The sequence below is a fragment of the Ambystoma mexicanum genome, chromosome 6p, assembly GCF_040938575.1.
Source record: "Ambystoma mexicanum isolate Mex_15411 chromosome 6p, UKY_AmexF1_1, whole genome shotgun sequence".
NCBI lineage: Eukaryota > Metazoa > Chordata > Amphibia > Caudata > Ambystomatidae > Ambystoma > Ambystoma mexicanum.
Window position 1 is genome coordinate 760,938,972 of NC_090935.1, and position 14,371 is coordinate 760,953,342.

Below are 14,371 nucleotides of genomic sequence, written 5' to 3' on the forward strand. Positions count from 1 at the left end.
TCATGAGGAGTGCAGAGTGCAATTTCTCAGGCACCCCTCACTTGATCCAATGTCAGCCATTTCCCGCCTGCCCTAAGGCCTCCTATCCACTGAGCCATTCAGGCCAAAACAACATCATCTTTCCATCTTAGATGACTGGGTTGTACCATACCACACTGAAGAGTCAAGGCGTTTCAGCAAGTTTCCTCCCAACAGTGACAAGAACCTCTTCCAGGAAGTCGATAAGAATTCAGTGACCGGCACATTACTTGCAGGTTGCACTGACTTTGTTGTTAAAACCGCCTTTGGTGCCAATGGCCCAATCAAGCTTGCCTCAGCTTTAGCCCAATCATCGGGCTCCGACTCTAGCAACAGTGCCTACTATCTTGCCGTAAAAGCCAGATGATGAGCCTGAAAATTCGGCACACCTAAACCCCGGCCCCTGTCCACCGGTAGTTGTAACTTCCACAACTTCATGCAAGGAGACTTACCCTCCCAGAAGAAGTTGTGCAAAATGTATCAAACTCCAACCACACTTTTTTTTACTAACAGGTAAAGGCAACATACCAAGCACATACGTCATTTTGAGGGTAGAATTCCGAATTAACCATCTTCCAAAAGGAGAGGTTTAAAGGTTTCCATCTTACCAGATTCATTTTTAGACCTGATAGAAATCCCTTCATAGTCTCTGATACAAGCTTGTCTAGCTTGCTTGTTAGCCAGATACCCACGTACTTAATCCTCTCTGTGCATCACTTGAATCCTAATTTCACAATCCTGTTTTTCCAGCACATTTTATGAGAGAGGCATCGCCTCCGATTTAGTCCAGTTAATTTTATAGCCAGACTGAGCATTGAACTCAGCAATTAATTCCATCAGTTTTGGCAGAGAAACTTCCAAGTCTCTTAGCAGCACCATCAAATTGTCTGTGTATAACCATAGTTTTTGGGTGACCCTGCCATAGCTATCACCTTTAATTCTCGCATCTTGTCTGATTGCCAGAGGCTCTATCACAATCACAAACAGTAATGGTGATATAGGGCAACCTCACCGTGTCCCGTGTTACAGACCGAATGACTTGGATCAGATACCATTAGTAAGCACTTCAGCAGTTGGGCGCTTGTATAAGATCCTGACACAGTTTATCAAAGATGCACCAAAGCCCATCCTTTCCATTACTGCAAACAGGAAACACCAGTTTACCCAATCAAAAGCTTTCTCTGCGTCTAATGAGAGGATTGCTGTGTCTTCCTCTTGTGTCACTCGCCTGTGTAATCGTCTGAAGCAGTCTCCTCATGCTGGTCGTGGCGTTCCTTCCTTTGGCCAATCATGATTGTTCAGAGTGAATCAGTATTGGTAATACTATCGCCCGTCTTTTTCGCAAATGTTTTTGCCAATATCTTATTATCTGTGTTTATCAGACTAATTAGTCAATAATTCAATGCACAAGACTGGTCCTTGTCTTTTTTCAATATCAACGATATCGAGGCATGTCGAGTTGTCTCCGGTAGAATCCCAAGGGTCCTTGAGGCTTTATGAATGTCTCGCAGCATCGCAGCAATTCAAAAACCGAGTTAGGCATTATCCTATGCAATTCCATTGGTAGCCCATCCGGCTCTAGACATCTACCTAAATTAAGGCTCAATGTTATGACTTGCAATTCCTTGCATGCCTCTAGATCCGACCTCCCAGAAGGGTGTGTCTGAAAATGAGACCTGAAACAGGTCTGCCTTGTTTCGACGGGGAAAGACTTCGGTATAAACTGCATGGCACCCTGGCATTGTGATCAAGTTCCCCTTCTCAATGGTTCTCCATAACTTGTGGAAGATCCTCAAAATGTTCCTATACTGGTCACGTAAGTAACTGATGGCCTTGGTGGTATAAGTAGCGTTTTTGATGCCCTTGAGGTGAATATCTATTTTTTTGGCACCAAGATCCTACTTAGTCTAGGATTTGGGCCCGGAACTTAGGACCGAAGTTGATGACCTTCATCAGATTTGCACCCAAGAACCTTTCTATGTGCCATTTTTCTAAATCCAAACTTAGCATTCGTAGGTGAATCTATTGCATGATTGAAACCCCACACTCCTTAATGATGGATTTTGCCTTTTCTTGCAGATCAGTTGTCAGACGAATATTACATTTGTATATTTTGGGCCACACTTCCCTTTGACAATTGTCTTTTCGGGATATCATCACCACAGCGTTCAGTGTTCTGATGGTCCTGGACAGAGACGCCCTCAATTTTTGTCTGGCAGCTACTCATTTCCTGACCTTCTAATTGGGTGGTTTCACCAAGCGTAAAGCAGGGTTGGCCAATATACATAGTCGCTAATGTGATCATTAAGTTTGGCTTAAGATGACACCGGAGACAAAGCGTGACAGTGATCGCGGACAATAACAGTGCCTTGAGTATCACCTTCCTATTTCCCAAATTGTAACGACAATTGTGATGGTTGTAGTTCTGCAACAACATTCATCTCAGCGTTCAAATATGCCCCATTCAAGGCCTTCCGTGACCACTGTATGGTACAACATGACTGCTGTGTAAGATAACATTGTGTGGAATTACCAGGTTACTCACCTTAGTGACCACCTTACTCCTAGTCCATAGTCCCCTTTCCTCCATACTTGTGGGACATCTCTCCGTCCTGTGGGACCAGAGCACTTTGTAAAAAGCATCATTTTTTTTTCAAAAATGTGTACCTCCCCTCTTTCCTGCGCGGGGCCCGGCACACGGCCGTAACCCCGCCCACCTTGGCTCCGCCCCGTGCATCGCCCATCAGTCCTTTTCTATCGCCGGGTCAAAGACCCATTAGCAATAACAGAGGAAACTTATTAGAGGGGACGGCGGGCGGGCGTATGGAGGAAAGGGGACTATGGACTAGGAGTAAGGTGGTCACTACGGTGAGTAACCTGGTAATACTCCTACGTCCCGTCCCCTTTCCTCCATACTTGTGGGAGATTCCCAAGCACCCTTTACTGAAAAAGGTTCTTCAGCACAGCCTGACCAAACGGAGCATCAGCTCTAGAGCTCATGTCGAGACAGTAATGTTTACAGAAAGCAGATGGGGAGGCCCAAGTAGCTGCCCTAGCGAAGAACTCCCAGGGAACATATTTCTGAAAAGCAACTGCGGCTGCCTTGCCCCGCACCAGGTGGGCATGGATACCTTTAGGAGGTTTCAGCTCTTGAAGGGTGAAAGACTCCGTGATGCAGGCGGCAATCCACCTGGAAATAGTTGCCTTAGACGCAGGCTTGCCCTGAGGGTTACCGAAGGTCACAAAAAGTTGAGAAGAACTCCTAAGCTCGGAAGTCCTGTCCAGGTAGAATTTAAGAGCTCTTCGGACATCAAAACAGTGTTGAACTCTTTCAGCCTCGGAGGCCGGGTTCGGAAAAAAGACCGGAAGGGAGATCGACTGATTCAGATGGAATTCGGTCACTACCTTCGGTAGGAAAGCTTGGTTTGTCCGAAGGACTAACTTGTCCTTGTGGAAGACCAAGAAAGGATGCTCCACCGACAATGCCTGAAGCTCACTCACTCTCCTTGCTGACGTAACGGCGACCAGAAAGGACACTTTTCAAGACAAGTACTTGAGGTCTACCGTAGCCATTGGTTCAAAGGTTTTAAGGCACAGTGCCGTCAGGACTACATTTAGGTCCCATGGCGGGTGCGGATTACGAACCGGAGGGTAGAGGCGTGTCAAGCCAGCAAAATGCCTCTTCACCACTGGGTTAGAGAATAAGAACAAAGGTCTGTAGAAAGGTAAGCGGAAACCGCTGAGAGATAAGTCCTGCATGACAGAACATGAACCCCTGACTCTGCTAGGGAGGACACAAAGGACAGCACCGTGTCAATCGTGGCCACCCTCGGATACAACTTCTTCTCCAAACACCAATGACAGAACCTGAGCCATTTACTCCTGCATTGAGATCTGGTCGAGGGTTTCCTGGCTGCCTGGATAATGCGCATGTTAGCCGCAGACAAACTCAGATGCTCTAAAGACTTGAACTCGGGCACCATGCCGCCAAGCTGAGCGATTGTAGGGAGGGGTGCCACATCTGTTGTTCCTCCTGGTGAAGAAGATCGGGAGTTACTGGTAACCTGATTGGCAGAGACACCGACAGGTGTTGAAGTTCTGAGAACCAAAACCTGGTCGGCCACCACAGGGCTATCAGTAGAAGGGAGCAGTTCACAGAGTTCTTCAACTTCCAAATTGCACACTGAACTAGAGGCAGAGGCGGGAAGGCGTAAGCTCTCATGTTGTGCCATGGAATCTCGAGAGCATCCCCCAGAGAGGAGGCTCCCAGCCCCCCCTCTGGAGGCATTATAGGACCTCCGCCTTCAACTCCCACTCGTAGCTGACCACTGTCTGCCGGCTGAGAGCATCCGCTGTGACATTCAGCTGGCCCGGGATGTGCACTGCAAGCAGCCAGACACCATGAAGCACGGCCCGCTCCCAAATCTGGATGGACAGGTCCACGAGAGGGGGAAACTTTGTTCCCCCTTGCTTGTTTATGTAATACATTGATACCACATTGTCCGTTCTTATGCGGACCACCTTGTTGGCAATGAGCGGTCTGAACGCCCTGAGCACTAGGAAGATCGCCAGAAGCTCCAAATGATTTATGTGCAGGAGCTTGTCCTGAGGCGACCAGAGGTCCGAGACCTGAATAAGATCTAACGTCGCACCCCACCCGAAGAGGGAGGAGTCCGTTGTGATCGTCACCGTGGGGAGGGGTCCTGAAACCCCACGCCCACAGACAGATTGCTAAGAGATGACCACCAATCCAGGTCCACTCTCGGGGAATCCGGAATCATTATCCGCATGGAATCTGGATCCACTGCCTGATGCCATGAATTCTGAAGAGCCATCTGCGTCTGTCTCATTTTGAGATGAGCAAGAGGAAGAGCCAGTACACATGAGGCCATGAGGCCCAGAAGCCTCTGGAACCACCAGGCCGACATGCTCTCCGACTGCGCAAACATCTGACACGTGGCCAACAGATCTGCCATTCTGTCCCCAGTCAGATACACTCTGCAGTCGATCGTGTTTCAACGAAAACCCAGGAAGATCAGGTCCTGTGAGACCGTCATGGAGGATTTCTGCCAGTTCACCGACAGCCCAAGATGGAACAGGAGCTGAAGGAGAGACTGGAGGTTGCCCGCTGCTGTCAACGGACAAGGGCTGCGTAAGAGCCAGTCGTCCAAATAAGGATACACATGGATACCCTGGAGACGGAGATAGGCCACAATCACCGACATCATCTTCGTGAAGACACACGGCGCCGAGCTGAGGCCAAAAGGAAGCACCCGAAACTGGAAGTGCTCCTCTCCCAAAGAGAAGTGGAGGTATCACCTGTGTGGATTCCAAATCAGGATATGCATGTACGCATCCTGAAGATCCACCACGCTGAGCCAATCGCCCATCTGCAAAGAGGAGCGAATCTGGCCGGGCGTGATCATCTTGAATTTCTCTTGGGGTAGGAAAAGATTGAACTGGGAGAGGTCTGGGATGGTGCGCAGGATAGCCTGGTTGGGTTTGGGCACCGTAAACAGCCGGGAGTAGAAGCCCTCCCCTCGCTCCCCAAGGGGAACGGGTTCCACAGTTCTGAGGTCCAGAAGTTTCTGAACCTCGGCCTTGAGGGAGGGTGAGCTCGACAGCTGAAAAGGAGGGTTAAGGGGTGGGGTAGGGGGTAAAGGTAAGCGGAAGCTCGCTCGAGCGACTGACAAGACCCATCTGTCTTCTGTGATGGTCTGCCACGCCTCCCAATGAGACGCAATGCGTCCTCTCACTGGGGTCTCGTGCGAGCGCGGAAAACCCTCATTTGGCAGGCTTATCGGTTGCGGTGCCACCTGAACCTGATGAGGAGGCTGAGGAGCGGGAGAAAAACCGTGTACGCTGTTGTCTACGGCGGTTATTTCCCGCAGGAGTATCCACTCTGCGAGATTTGGGGTCAAGGAAGCCCCTAAAACCAGAGGAAGGTCGACTTTGCGACAACAGTCTCTGGGATTTGAAAGGAGCTTTAACCAGAACAGACAATGATTTAGCCGTCTGAGTGCTATCCTTGGTTTTGGTGAGCTCTACATCAGTCGAAGAATGAAAAAGCTCCTTACCATCGAATGGAAAGTCCAACACCTTGTCTTGCACTTCCTTAGAAAATTTAGTGGCATGCTGCAACGCCTGCTGTGAGTTATCAACCCCAAGTATCAGGCCCGAGCCGAGGTGTCTACGTGATGAGCCGCAGCCTCCAGGAGATCCTGGGCCAAGACCCTGGCATCGGAAAGGCCTCCTTTGAAATCTTCCAGCTTCTCGACTGGGATGTGCTCTTCAAACTCCGACAGACCTTTCCACATCCGCATGTTAGCTCCCACCAATATCAATTCGGCGTTGGCCTGCCTGAGCTGCAAGGCTGAGTTGGCGAAGATTTTTCTCCCGAGGGAGTCGAGGAGCTTGTCCTCCTTTCCCAGAACCTGAGTAGCCGTCGTGGAAGAGGATGCTGCAGGCCTGGACTGCAAAGTGGCCGCAGCCACCACTGTGGAGGAAGGAGGCGGACAAGACGACAGGGCCACCTCTTCTGAAGAATGCAGACTGTAACTCGCGTCAATCTTTTTATTGACAAAAAGTCCCGAGTGTGGCTTTTCCCAGACTCTTCGGACCTCGGCCAGAACATCCTTCTGCAGGAACAGACCGGTACGCTCCAAAGGAGACAGGGTGTACGCCCCAGAAAGCACGCCCTCATGCGGAGCGGGTGCCTCGGGCACCGGAACATCTAAGAAACTCATCATGTCCAGTACCCGGTCATGAAAGGCTCTTATAGAGCGGGGAAGGTCCTTGTTGTCTTGATCGCCTTGAGGATCATCTGACAGGTCAGGATCCTGCTGAGCCGTGTCAGGCACTGCCTTGTCCACTGGGGACAATGGAGGCAAAGGTGGGAGAGCAGGGGGGGGGCACCACGGGCAAGGGAGGCGCCGGCGGAACCACCAGAGGAACAGGTGGAGCCGGAGGCGCCGGTGGACATATCTCCTTGAAAAGCCTTTTGAAATATTCCCTCATGGGGTAGGTGCACATAAGCGCTTGAAATTTACCGAAAAAGGCATCCTCAGGAGATTGTTTCGGGACCTGAGGAGGCCTCTCATGAGGTGAACAAATCCAGGGACGTAACGGGGAAGGGTGCCTCACCGGCCCCTCCACCGATGTATCCACATAAATCAAAGGAGCCGCCCCTGCGGGCAACGAACCATTGTGCAGAAGAGGCATCCGGGTGTTCCAATCATAAACCGGCCGGTAAGGATGCGCACAAGGGACCTTAGGTTCACCCAAGCGACCGAGCCCTACACCAGAAGCCGATGGAGAGTAGTTGTAGGGGTAGCACCTAAAATGGCCGCCGTGGTCGTGGCGGGAATGGGCGCCATTTTGTCCTCATCTGAGGGGAACTGCGGCACGTGAGGAAGTGAGGCAGGGGTCCCCGTCGATGGATCAGGGGTCTTAATCTTAGCCTTAACATAAGGAACCTCGACCGAGCCGGTACTATGAGGCCTGGAATGTTTTTGTGACATACCAACCGCCAACTGAGCATTCGTAGGAAGGACCTCGGCACTGCCGGTAAAAGAAGAACTTTGCTTCTTTGCCCCGTCAACAGATCTGGTGTCACCACAAGAACGGGAACGATGCGCTTTCATCGACAAAGCCTTGACCGGCCTCTCAGAACTGTTGGTAGCTTTAGCCTCTGTATGAGGGACCTCGGACCAAGGCCCGGTAAAAGCCTTTTCTGCGCGGGCCTCGAACATCCGCTCGGTAACTACAAGCCCAGCCAAGGCCTCGGGGCGCACCCCGGTTTTGTTTTTGAGGGAAGCCGGCAGAGAGGCCTCAGAGCAAACTCTGGTACCCCACGACTCAGTAGAACTGGGTCTACAAACAGCCCCCACAGGAGGGGCCTCGGAGCGTACTGCGGTGTTCACAGGCCCCTTACGGAAACCCTCGGAGAAAACTCCGGTAGAATTATTAGGCCCAACGGGCACCTCAGGGTGAACCCCGGTAACAGAGCGATCAACGCCCCTCCCGGACCAAGAGGAATCCGGGAAGGTATCCCCCGGTTGGGGTGCTCTGAAAAGAAAAGAACTTACCGGGAGTTTTTTCTTCTCGCCAATCAACACTTGAAAATGCGAAGGAGGAGTTTGACGGAACACCTCCTCCCACCGCTCCAACCGATGTTGAAGTGCCCGGACCGAAAGGGAGTCACAGTAAAAACGGGAGTCCCAACGGTGTTCCGGACCGAAACACTCTAAACAAAGAGGATGGGGATCCGCCCTCGTGAAGCGACGGTGACACGATGAACAATCTGGAAAGTCTAATTTGAAAGACACAGACAGACTAGTAAACGAATGCTAGCGAGAGCCAGAGAGGAAAAAAGGGAAGAAAATCTTCCGAGGATGCAAGTGCGTCTGGCCCCGATCGAGCAGAGAAAAAGGACTGATGGGCGATGCGCAGGGCGGAGCCAAGGTGGGCGGGGTTACGGCCGCGTGTCGGGCCACGCGCAGGAAAGAGAGGAGGGACACATTTTTGAAAAAAAATTGGATGCTTTTTACAAAGTGCTCCAGTCCCGTCCCACAGGACAGAGAGATGTCCCACAAGTATGGAGGAAAGGGGACGGGATGTAGGAGTATGATAGTGGGCTGTTATGCGGGTATACCCTGCTTGGCAAATCCTGCTTTTTCCATGCCCACCTCCAGCTCTTTCCCCATTGGCTATTCTGCCCTAGACCATTTGGTATGGGGGTGATCAAAAGGATCCTACTAAGAGTATGGATTGATCTTGCATTCTTTTTTTTAAAGTGGCATGCAATGGTGCCTGAACACATATGATGTTAGGGGGTGCTGTGAGTGTTGCCACCCCTCGACAGTGGAATTGGATTTAAAGTGAGGTTGTTCCTACTTCGAGTCTATTCATCTGAAAAGGGCTCTTTCTGCCTGCCGCAGTTGTTGCCGTCTTTGGGACACAGAGATAATGTTCTGAAGAAATTACATGAGAGCAAGATGAAAATGGTTAGCAATATCACATCCGAGAGGTCACAAAGTAATTATATGCATGCCTGCAGATGAAAGGTCCATCTACGAGCCCATCAACGGGGAGGAGTGAATTAACACTTCTGTGGATGGTGTTTCAATCTGTCCGTCACAGGAATGGTTTGAAGATGAATGCCTCTCGTCAACTCAGACTTACCAGGCATGTCAACAAGGTCTTCCAGGAGGACAGGTCCTTCAATGGGTTTTTTCCCCAGGGATGAGTTTTTTCCAGTGTTGCAATGTCCTTCATGGATAGCATGGTCTTTGAAGAATGCTACGATTCTGGTGACAGATGCTTGGTCTTACTGTTTTCTCCTTTCTTGCAGCCTTTTGGCTCTGGTTCAGGAGGCTTTTCATCCATTGGGACCTTCGTTTTTGGGGAGGGTGGGGGTGTCCACTCAACAAAGGATTTTGCATCTGATATTCTGCCAGGGCAGAAGGGCCTGTTCTGACTCAAACCTCACCTGAGACAGACATTTATTTTCCTAAAAAAAAGCAAAATCATTCTCTACATAATATATGTGTGTATATATAGGGCTATATGTGTGAATCCCTAAAAAAGTACACATTCCCTTTCAAGTGTTGCATTCCCAGATGTGCAAGCCTTGTGATGGTGTAAGTAGTCAATGCTGTTTGAGTGTGGGCCCCTTAAGAAAGGTTTTTCCAACTCACAATCATGAATCCACAATCCTTGCCACCATCCTTAAACAAGGACTTTTTGTTGTTGCTTTAAGTGGTCCTTACTGCTTCCATCCTAAGAAAATGCCAAGAAGAACTTCATGTCTGGGGCTTAAACGCAATGATATCAGATAATTCGTTTACATTGTTTTCTGGAAGAAACATCTGGGGAATGTGTAGCAGTGAACGCAAGAGTCAAAAAAGGAAGAACGTAAACAGAAATGGCAATATTGCTGGAAAAAGCTGAACAGCTTGAAGACCACTGCAGAGGATTCCCTAACAGACGATACGTGGTGAAATATCTGAAGACGGCTGCTCTGGGTGGAGCTAAATCCTACCTATCTTACTACTTAAGGGCAAAAAGGACTTCAGCTAGATATTAAACAGCTTTCCTACGGTTATGAAATGTATTGCTGTGTTAACTTGATTCGTAGCCTGATGACCAGGAAATTATTCAAGTAAATGAATCTATTCTTCTTAAAAATTATTAAGGGTCTTTTTCCTACCTTTTTGGACTCCATGACGATACAAATACGATTCTCAAAAGGAATGACAATACAAATGGCAAGCATTTACAGTGAACAAGGAATCGAGATACCACGCGGAAAAGAGGTTGATTAGAACCAATATCAGAGAATAACTGTTTACAGAAAGGGTACCAAACTACTGGAATAAATAATACTCCAAACAGAAGTGGTTTAGTTAAAATATCATAAAACAATAAAAAAAACAGTTACATGCATTCAATGAGAAATTGCAACCCCAAAGTTAGTACACATAATGGCATGTGTGTCCTAAGCGGGCAGTATAAAAATGAAATTGAATATACCAGGTGCTGCCCATCTGTTGCTCAATTCTGTGTCTTTATACAACCTAAGAGAATGTATGTTGGAAACTAAAGCTCGTAAATCTCTACATGGAGCCTCTGTGTAGTTAGTTTCTTGGCAGCCATAACATCCACATACATTCAGAAAACACACAACTACCACACAATGTCTTCAATCGAAGACATTCACCAACTCAAGGGGTGCCTCGGTTTGATCAGAGGTAGGCGTTAAGCGCCCACATTAAACAGTACCCAGTCAAGTTGTTATTCATTCCCCTCACTAACACTGTACACCCTTACATTTAGGCTTGGCTGTCCACCATGAACTTCAAGTACTTCAATAGGAAGCAGACACCAGCAACAAGACTCAGACCCCACACATACAGCCAGCACATCTTCAAAAAATATATTGCAAAAACAGTTCAGGCAGCATGCTGCCAACTATTGCTCCTGAAGAAAATCACACCTTTTCCAACAGACAACAGCTTCAGAACCACTGTAAGGTCTCTGGATCTCCGTATCTACCCTGATGAAGGCAACATCTTGCTCACTGGTCTACCCACCACCAATGAGAAACATCCTTGCACCATTGTCGGTCTCATCAAAGTTTTCTCCAAATACGTTAACATAATGCCAACGTGGTTATGTGATGGGCTACACTGCACCTAAGGTAGACACTGGAGTCCGAGTTCTCATCCGAATACTACATAACACTGACTGTTGGATGCAAACTGCTCATTACTGGCGTCATTGTTCAGTCTGTAAAGCTGTTAAGTTCCCCCAGGGTTTATGGTGAGGCTGTGGGAGCACAGCAATCCAACAGGCGTATGTGTCTGTGCAGGGTCGGACCTCCTCTGTCTTCCTTCACAAGCTGATACCGGTTGACATGAGGTGGTGAGAACTTGGGATTCCTGTGTGGCAGTGGAACACAGGTGAGGTTGGGCTAAGTGTGCCTGTCATGGTGGTTTGTGGTTATGGTATTCCACGCATGTCCGAGGCACACTTCAGCCATAATTATTTATTTTCCTTCGCCCTTCCCAAAATACTTACAGGTCTGCTAGAATATAGGGTACCCAGTTGCGGGAGCTGTGCTGTAGTGCGACTCACTCCTGCAGCACTCCTCTTCTGTGGATTATTTAGAAGGCTTTCATTTAAAGCTAACCATTTGCGGTGCATGCCTGAAATTACTAGGACTGTTGCTTTCACCATTTCATTATATTCACACCTGGGCTTTACTCTGAAAGGAATGTTACTGGGGGCTGCTCCCAAAAATGTACTGTACAACACTGAGGAGCAGTTGCAGGGTTTACCTGTTGTGGGTGCAATTGTATTTCTATGACCTCTGTCTGTACTGGTCTACGATCTGAGGGTGCTTTGCTCATGTTTGCTTAATGCTACGGCACGCTGCGGTCTAACCTTTTCCGCATCTGATAGGATTGCTGGCTATTGACTGTGTTATCAGATTGGTTGGCAGAGATGATGTGCCTAATTGGGTGGGTACCAGTAGTGTAAAATGAACTCCTTTGAAAATGAGTGAAGTTGACCAGAAATGGGTTGGGGCTGTTACTCTGGCACAGTGTCAGGCTTTGCTGGTGGGTTATATTTCTGCTACAGTAAATCCCCCACCCAAGTCAAACACCTGAACGAAGGGGGAAGTTAAGGATGGGTCAGACTTTCCATGTCACCGCCTAGTAACTTCCTTTGCTACCCCTTTCCCTCACAAGCTTGATGACCAGGCCCAAGAAACTATAAATTACTCACCGTAGTGACTAACGTACTCTTAGTCCACAGTCCCCTTTCCTCCAAACTGCATGGGCGTCCCTTCCAAGGGACGGAACCTTTTTCAACAGAAAAAATCTTCTTCCCCTTTAAATTTAGGGGCGCGCAGGGGTGCGGCCCAGGGAGCATGCGCGGCCCAGGGAGCATGTGCTGCCCTGACTCCTTCGCCACACCTCAGTCCCCATTGATGCGTCGACAATAGATTTAACATTGCCTAATGACACCGGTATTATTAGGGGGGAGGTTGGTGTGACGTATGGAGGAAAGGGGATTATGGACTAAAGAGTACGTTAGTCACTATGGTGAGTAACTTCTAATTACTCTTACATCCCGTCCTCCTCCCTCCATACTGCATGGGCGATTACAACGGAATGTAGTCCCAGTGTGGAGAGGAGACCATCCTTAAGCAAATAGGTTACTGAGAACCGCCTGCCCGAAAGCCGCGTCAGATCTAGAGTCAGCATCCAAACAGTAATGCTTGCAGAAAGCCAAGGGAGTGGCCCAGGTGGCCGCCCTGCTTATGACTTGCCAAGAGACATGGCGCTGGAATGTGCAGGCCATTGCCTTGGCCCTGACTGTGTGGGCATGCATGTTGCCCGAGAGTGGCTTGTGCTGGCCCTCGTATGCTTCTGTGATGGCCGAGACCATCCAGCGGGATATGGAGGCCTTGGAGGCCTGATAGCCTGGTCTTGAGCCTCCGAAAGTGACGAACTGGGCGTCCGATTTGCAGAAGCCCTTGGTCCTGTCCAAGTAGAATTTCAGGGCACGTCTGACATCCAAGCAGTGCAGCATTCTCTGTGCTTCGTCTTTAGGGTCGGCAAAGAACGTAGGAAGCACTATTACCTGGTTCAAGTGGAAAGCAGACGGCAGCTTGGGTAGAAAAGCTGGGTGCGTCCGCAGGACTACTTTGTCCCTGTGAAAGGTAGTACATGGTTCCGAGGCGACTGGATTTCGCTGACTCTACAAGCTGAGGTGAGGCCGACTAGTAAGGCCGTCTTGATGATGACCAGCCAGAGTTCCCGGACGCCATTGGCTCAAACGGTTTGTGCCCCAGGACGCCCAAGACTATGTTGAGGTCCCACACGGGGTGCGGCCTCTTGACGGGCGGGTAGAGCCTTGCGAGCCCAGTGAAATGTTTTTAACAATAGGATTGGAGGAGGAGAAGAAGATCCCCTCCTCCGAGTTCCTGTAAGCCCCGATGGCTGCGAGGTAGGTACGGCAGGTATCCACCTGCACACTGGAGTGGGCGAGGTGCGCCGAGAAGGAGAGCACGTCATTCAACGTACATGCCAGGGAGTCGATTTCCTTGGAGTCCAGCAGAATCTGGTCCATTTACTATTATAATGGGCCCTGGTAGCCTTGCTCTTTGCGCCCTGAAAGATTTCCAGATTAGCCTGAGAGAGGCTGAGGTGCTGCAGCGTTACTTGCTCAGGTACCACGCTGTGAGGGCCAGTTTCTGTGGGGCAGGGTGGATGACCCTGCCCCCCTGCTGCACCAGATGATGTGCTGGGCCCGTCGGGAGGTGAATCAGAGGCATCTCCGAGAGGCTGAGCAGCTCCGAAAACCATGGCGCCAACAGAATGATGTTGAGTTGGCGAGACTCCTTGATCTTGCGAATCACTCCGTGAATCAGCGGTGTGGGCGGGAAGGTGCAAGCCTTCATTCCTATCCACTGAAGCCGAAGTGCCTCGCCTAAGGAGCCGGGGCCCTGTCCCTGCCTGGAGATGAACAGAGCACTTCTTGTTGTGCTAGGTGGCAAAGAGATCCACCTGGGGATGACCCCACCTGTTGACGATCTCCTGAATAACAAGGTCGTTTAGCTGCCACTTGTAATTGTCCGCTCCCAACCTGCTGAGCCTGTCCACCTCCAGGTTGGCTTCCCCCGGGAGGTGGACTGCCGTGAGGTAGATGTCGTTTTCCAGGGCCCACTCTCATATGCCGATTGCCAGTCTGCACTGAAGGGGGATTGGGGGGGAATCTGGTGCCTCCCTGCTTGTTAACATAGTACATGCTGGTCAAGTTGTCTGTCTGGATGAGGACAACC

The 14,371-nt window shown here is 49.7% G+C and overlaps 1 protein-coding gene across 4 annotated transcripts in view; it reads right to left on the minus strand.

The window, feature by feature from the left end:
* Positions 1–14,371, minus strand: part of ARB2A (ARB2 cotranscriptional regulator A) — a 2,893,216-nt gene that overhangs the window by 1,696,387 nt on the left and 1,182,458 nt on the right. The window lies entirely within an intron of this gene.